The sequence below is a fragment of the Erinaceus europaeus genome, chromosome 3 (assembly GCF_950295315.1).
Source record: "Erinaceus europaeus chromosome 3, mEriEur2.1, whole genome shotgun sequence".
Classification (NCBI taxonomy): Eukaryota; Metazoa; Chordata; class Mammalia; order Eulipotyphla; family Erinaceidae; genus Erinaceus; species Erinaceus europaeus.
The window spans coordinates 57660899-57668418 of record NC_080164.1 but is presented as its reverse complement, the minus strand read 5'-3'; the positions used below and the strand labels follow the sequence as shown (position 1 = coordinate 57668418).

Here is a 7520-nt window from a genome sequence, read left to right as displayed (position 1 = left end):
TGTTAATTAAACTTCATTTAATTTGATAATTTCATTATGATTTTGTATAAATTCATGGAATATATTGGTTTGATGTTTTCTTAAATCTAATGTCAGACATAAATATAATATAACAGTAATTCTAGCCTTATAAATTAATTGGAAAATATTTATTTTTCTTGCCATTGTAAATAGGGCTATTTCCTCTATTTCTTTCTCTTCCAGTTATATGTGTATATAAAGCAATAAATTTTTATATATTTATTTTAGCTTACCACTTTAGTTCATTTATTTATTATTTCTAATAGTCTTTTATGGGTCTTTAGTGTTTTCTATGAGTATTATCATGTCAGTTAAAAATAATGATAATTGGACTTCTCCTATTCCTATTTGCATTTCTTTTCCTACCTGATTGCTCTGGATGAGGCTTCCACTACAATGTCAAATAATTGTGGTATTCATTCTTGCTTTTTATGTTTTTAATTGCCACCAGTGTTATCACTGGGGCTCCTGCCTGCATGAAAAATTCACTACTTTACCTGGTCTCCCCCTCCTTTATTTTTATTTGATAGAACAGAGAGAAACTGGAAGAGGAGGATGAGATAGAGACAGAGAGTAAAAGGGCGCCATCTCCACTGGAGAAGCTTCTCACCTGTAGGTGGGGACACGGGCTTGATTAGTATTTTGGTTCATGCTAACATCTGTGCTCAACTGAGCATACCACTGTCTGGCCTCTATCATTGTCTTTAAAAAACAGTGATGATTAGTGGTTTTCAAGGTTGTAAAATGATGTGGGTATAATCTCAAACCAGACCTAACACCAAATTTCTGTTTTTCCACACTCCCTACACACACACATACACACACACACACACACACACACACACACACACACACAAACACACACACACACACACACACAGACACACACTACAGAGAGAGAGAAAGAGTGAGAGATAGACATAGAGAGAATCAGTATAGTTCTCACAAAACTTTAGAGACAGTTTGAAACTTGGCTATTTTTCTTTTGCAAGTTCGTGTGTTTCTATTCTGTATATTCCACATAGCCATCCTTGTCTTATACCTTTCTTCTTCTAGCGTTTGCCCTTCTTCCATAACCAGTCAACAGCATCAGGTTGAAAGCTGTCAGGAGCTGCTTGTTGCTGGCTTTGAAAGTGACTGGGATCCATGTGGATTCAGTTGGCTAGGAAGGATCGTCAGTTTCCCCAATGAATGGGTACTCACAGGATGCACCATGAGAAGGTCGATCCAATGCATCCTGTCTTATACCTTATCTTACAGAAAAGCTTTCACCACACCATTGAACATTATATTCACTGTATTTTTGCTACATGACCTTTTCTTGAATTTAAATATATTGCTTTATTTTCCATTTTATTATTTTTTATCCTACATAGATGCTGAATCTTGTTAAATGCTTTCCATACAGGTATCATATGATATGATTTTTATCTTTCCTTTTGCTGTTATGGTTGGTGTATTACATTAATCTCTGTATATATTTGACTATTCATGCATCTCTGGAATATCCTATTTGGTCATAATATATGAGCCATTTAAGGTATTGTTAACTCATGTTAAGATCTTTTTGAAGATTTTAGTTTCTCTCTCTCTCTCTCTCTCTCTGTGTGTGTGTGTGTGTGTGTGTGTGTGTGTGTGTGTGTGTGTGATGACATTGTATACTTTTACCATTAGGGTAGAATTTCTGGATAATTTGTCAGATACATTACCAATAATGATTAGCTCCCTGAGTACTACAAAAACTTATGCTTCCAAAATCTCCTGATGTCAGTTCCACACACAGAGATAAGAGCTGCCCTATATATGTGCCACTCACAACAGAAGTCTTTTTTTTTTTTTTTGAGAAATATCTATACTGTTTTCCATAGAAGTTGAACAAGCTTACATTCCCATCAAGAGTAGATAAGGGTTCTTTTACTCTCCATACTCTGCCAACATTTGTGATCTCTGACCTTTGTGATGTAGCATAGTTTCACAGGCATGAGGTATTAAGCATCTATATTATCTGGACCTGCAATTTCCTGATAAGTAACAAAGAGCATTTTTCATGTTCCTATTGACCATCTGTACATCTTTTGTGAAGTATCTGTCCAGTGCCCTTACACATATTTTGACAGAGCGTTTCTTTTTGGTGTTGAATTCTGTGAATTCTTTATAAATCTGAGACATTAGCCTTTTGTCAACTGTATGTTGCATGAGTATTTTATCACATTTGGTTGAATGTTCTTTTGTTTTGTTGATAACTTATTTTGCTGTGTAGAAATATTTTATTTTATGTAATCCCAATTGTCTATTTTTTGCTTTTATTTCCTTTGCTTTTGGTATGGACTTTCTAAATATATCTCTGACAGGATATAATTGGATATATAAGATGTGTTTATATATGTTCCCTTTTAAATTTTCTGAACGAGTTTAAGGACTTACAATGAGCCCAAGATAGCAGCTAGGACTTGTACATGTGAGAACCTGGTACCACATATATGCTAGAGTATAGTGCGGTTGTCTTCCTCTCACTATCATAAAATACATGAGTTTCAAGTACACTTGCTTTCAATTTACAACAGGTTAAGTATAGAATCTTATATATACACTCATAGTATCCCCAAAACAAAAACTTCATAGATAAAAACAAATAGGACAGTGAAGACATCAAGCATAACACAAAAGGTATTTATTAGCTGCCAGACAAGCAAGAGAGCCCACCTGGATATTGCACCTGCTGTATCATGCACATAGATTCATGTTCGAGCACAGTGTCCAACTCAACTCACTGGGGGAAGCTTGTTGTGGTATCTTTACCTCTCTATCTGTCTCTTTTATTCTTTATCTGAAAATTTTGGCTTACAGCAGTGAAACTGAGTAGCCAAAATTAAATTACTATAAGATAGAAGGTGGTTGCCAAGATCTTGAAACCTCTCAGAACTCTAGAAATAGACCTATCCTGTGACCTGGCAATTCCTCTCCAGGGCATATATCTAAAGAAAGCAAATATGGCTCTACAAAGATGTCTGTAGACTTCTTTTAAAAAAATATTTATTTATTCCCTTTTTGTTGCCCTTGTTGTTTTATTGTTGTAGTTATTATTGTTGTTGTTCTTGATGTCGTCCTTGTTGGATAGGACAGAGAGAAATGAAGAGAGGAGGGAAAGACAGAGAGGGGGAGAGAAAGATAAGACACCTGCAGACCTGCTTCACCGCTTGTGAAGCAACTCCTCTTCTGGTGGGGAGGCAGGGGCTTGAACCAGGATCTTTATGCTGGTTCTGGTGCTTTGTGCCATGTGCACTTAACCCACTGCACTACTGCCTGACTCCCTAGACTTATATGTTCAACTTAAAAGCAACCCAGATGCCTAGCAACAGTGTGTGAGTGACTAAGAAAGTTGTGTATATACACATAATGGAATATCACTCAGCTGTTAAAAATGTCGACATGATCTCTGTCACCTAATCTTGGATGGAAGAAAAAGGAATTATGTTAAGGGAAATCATCTAAAAAAAAGAAGGACAAATACAAAATGATATCACCAATAGACGGATTATAAAGAACAAAGACAGAAAGGGAAAACACGAAGTGAAGCTTGTGCTATATGTAGTGTATTGCACCAAAGCAAAGAACACTGGGGAACAAAGACAAGGAAGAGGACTGGGGGTACTTTGTGATCTTGGTTCATGATGGTGGAAAAGGACTTAGTTGGGAGGGAGAGAAATCATTTCCATATCTCTCCAACTATACTACAGGTCATGAACATGAAGTTCTCAATAAACTATTTTATTTATACCTAGGACTTAAGAAAAAATAGAAGAGGGAGTCGGGCTGTAGCACAGCAGGTTAAGCGCAGGTGGCACAAAGCACAAGGACTGGCATAAGGATCCGGTTTGAGCCCCGGCTCCCCACCTGCAGGGGAGTCGCTTCACAGGCGGTGAAGGAGGTCTGCAGGTGTCTATCTTTCTCTCCTCCTCTCTGTCTTCCCCTCCTCTCTCCATTTCTCTCTGTCCTATCCAACAATGACAACAATAATAATAACTACAATAATAAAACTACAAGGGCAACAAAGGGAATAAATAAAATAAATATTAAAAAAAAAGAAATGGGAAATACAAAGTAAAACTAGGACTGGAGTTTGGTATATTGCACCAAAGCAAAAGATTGAGGAAGGAGGGCAGGAAGGGGGAAACAAAAGCTTCTACATCAGAATTTAAATCTAGTGGCTGATGCTTTTTTCAACAGCAATGAACCGGCATATTGTTCAAATGCCCTTACTAATATTGGTTAGTTAATTGGTTTATTTTTTAATCTTTCTTTTTTTTTTTTTAACCAGAGCACTGCTCAGTTCTGGTTTATAGTGGTACAAGGGATAGAACCTCGGACTTTGGAGCCTCAGGCATGAGAGACTCTTAACATAACCATTATGCTATCCATTCCCGCCCCCTTAGTTATATTGGATGGGTAGATAAATATTCTATTTTTAAGCTCCTTTCTAAAAAATAAAAACATATTTTTGCACATGAAGAACTCTACTGAAATGTATACAGAAGCATTATGTTTAGTACTATGAACTGGACACAACATCAGTGTTCATTGTTAAGTGAGCAGCTAATACACCTGTGGTATATCCCTGCCATGGAGTACTAGTCAGTAATAAAATGGAAAAAAATATTTAGACATACCTACAGTAACTCTGGATAATTATGCTGAATGAAAAAACTTAATTCCTGATTCCATGTATCTCATATTCTTGAAATGACAGTACCAGAAGTATACAAGGACATGTGATTTCCAAGAATTAAGGAAGGATGAGAAAGGAAAGTATATGACTGTTAAAGGTCAGTATCAGTGATCCATGTGTTGATGGGAGCAATTGTATCAGTATTCATGTCCTAGCTAACTTATTGTACTATGATTCTGTAAGACATAAATATTGGGGAAAATAGAATAGTTCATTTATTTTATATATTTCTTACCACTGCCTCTAAGTCCAAAATTGTCTCAAAATATGTAAAAAAAAATGGTGGCTCAACTTGTAAAGTGTGCAAGTCATTGTGTGAAAGAACTCGGGTTCAAGTCCCTGGTATTCACCTTTGGGGAAGAAGCTTCTAAAATAGTTGAGTAGTGCTACAAATTTCTGTCTTTCTCCTTTTCTCTCTCTAGTTTTCAGTCTCTTCACAATAATACTAAAACTCCTTTTCTTTTTTTCAAATACTAAGACAGACTAGATAGAAATGCCGATGCTGGGAGTCGAGTGGTAGCGCAGTGGGTTAAGTGCACTTGACGAGAAGAGCAAGGACCAGCATAAGGATCCCAGTTCGAGTCCCGAGCTCCCCACCTGCAGGGGATTCACTTCACAAGTGGTGAAGCAGGTCTGCAGGTGTCTATCTTTCTCTTCCCCTCTCTGTCTTCCCTTCCTCTCTCCATTTCTCTCTGTCCTATCTAACAACCACGACGACATCAATAACAACAATAACTACAACAATAATAAAAAACAAGGGCAACAGAAGAGAAATAAATTAAAAAAAATAAAATAAAATAAAAAAGAAATCCTAATTCTACCTAGATCATGGATAAAATACAGATAACCTGACATGATGTTCCTTTTGTCTTTCTTTGAATTATACTAACATTCTGGTGGGAACTGATGAATTAGGTTTCTGATCAGACTATTTTTTTTCAGTATTTAAATTTGGACATGTCTTTTTAGGCCCACTAGCAAGCTATTCGGGCTTCCTAGTATTCCAGCATTTCTCTTGTAAAGCAGCCAAGAACATGGCCAAATCTATTGAGAGCATGCCCTTGTCAACCTTCTGAGTTTATTGATATTTACATTTATGATACAAACAAGTTCTTTGAGAGCCTCTTTTTCACTGCCTGGTGTTTGCTTTCATAGGAGAGAGGCCAGACAATTGAGAGGGAAAGAGGCAGCACTTGTGCTGGATTTATTGGCACAGCACACTGAAGAGCAAGCATACCACCAAATAGAGGATATTGATAAGGAGACTAAATTCATTTGAAATCACTAAAACTCAGTTAGGGGCATATTGTATTAAGTGAAATGCCATTACTGAAGGGCCCAGGGAAAGACTGTATGCCAAGTCATGAGAGCTTTTCAATTCACTGGAAGGCAGCCATTGCACCCACACACTACATTTGATGGTTTGGAAGTAGAGATAATTTCTGCATAGATCATAAAGGGACTTGAAAATGGCTCAGACCCTAGGAGCACAGGCATGAGCTGAATAGTCCCTGAGTGAAAGTATGCAGGAGAGGATCCCTGTGCAGTAAAAATATACACTGAGGAGTTATGAATCCTAACTTTCCATAAAGAATATTTTGTGATTGTAGCACATTGGTGTATTTTAAAAAAACTCCACACCAAGGACTTTCATTGTATTCTATGATTTTTTTTTCAAAGTATCTCACTCTTCATAGAGAGGATGACAGCAGAACTTTGGCTCATGTAAAATATTTAAGTATTTTTAGTTAGAAAGTTTCCACTAGCAGAAAAAAAAAAAAGCACCTCCCAACTCAGGTCATAACAGCAACTGAGAATCTATTCTTGGTGCAGAAAAGAGCGTGCTACCTACTATAAGTTAAAGACTAGATTCAGAAAACCTGTTTTTCTTCTAAACAACCTCCTAGCACTTTTCTAAAGGTTGTCTGAGGTTTCCTTTCTAGATGCCGCTCACACTGCCCTTGCTCTGTTAATCCTGGTGTGCAAGGACAAACTGTAAACACAAGTCCATTTCAGTGAAGTGTATAAATCTTGTTCAGGTTATTCAGAGTAAGGCAGCCCCTTATCTAACAAGCACCAGAGCAGACTTTTGAAAACACTTTTCACCTGTGACAATAGCTGCCCAGTTTAGTCCTCTCCAACAATGGAATAAACACAATATCTCATGTCAGCTAATTCTATGTCTCATTTATGCCAAATTCTTCTGGGTTCAGCACTTTAACAGGTTTTGCATTAGGAAATTCTCACACATACTATTCTCACACAAACTTCAGAATAGCATTGTCCTGTAACAATAGTTTGTTTATTTGTTTTTTCATTTAAGTAAAATTCCATGATGAGAATAGAAATGATTTGTCTTTGCTATGTTTTACAGTTTTATTTATGCTATATGTTAATCAGGGAAAAACATGCTTTGAACCTAAGGAAATAAGTATATTGAAAATTGATAAAGTCATGCTAAAATAATTTGAGATGATTCAGATAGTTAGAAAACAAACTAATTGATGCTTAGAAGAAGATCAAGAATTATTTACAGGCCATGGAGTGCTTCCACCTAAAAATGAACTTCCTTTTTGAGACTATACATGCTAATGTGTGGATTTAATAGAATTATCAGCACACTATAAGGTACTCATATTTGCAGAGACACACATATTTTCTCTTCTGGGTTGCCACAAATGAATGTGATACACCTTTGGGCAGCACAATGGTTTCTTTTCTTGATATATCTAAAGCAACAAAGAAATTCATGCTACAGAATGTATCAGTCTAT

The 7520-nt window shown here is 36.6% G+C and overlaps 1 non-coding gene across 1 annotated transcript; it reads right to left on the bottom strand.

Moving 5' to 3' along the window:
- Positions 1 to 1715: 1715 nt before the first annotated feature.
- Positions 1716 to 1853, bottom strand: LOC132537960 (U11 spliceosomal RNA). Its single transcript, XR_009549361.1, has one exon. It is a non-coding gene; the product is annotated as a U11 spliceosomal RNA (small nuclear RNA).
- Between the last annotated feature and the right edge of the window lie 5667 nt (positions 1854 to 7520).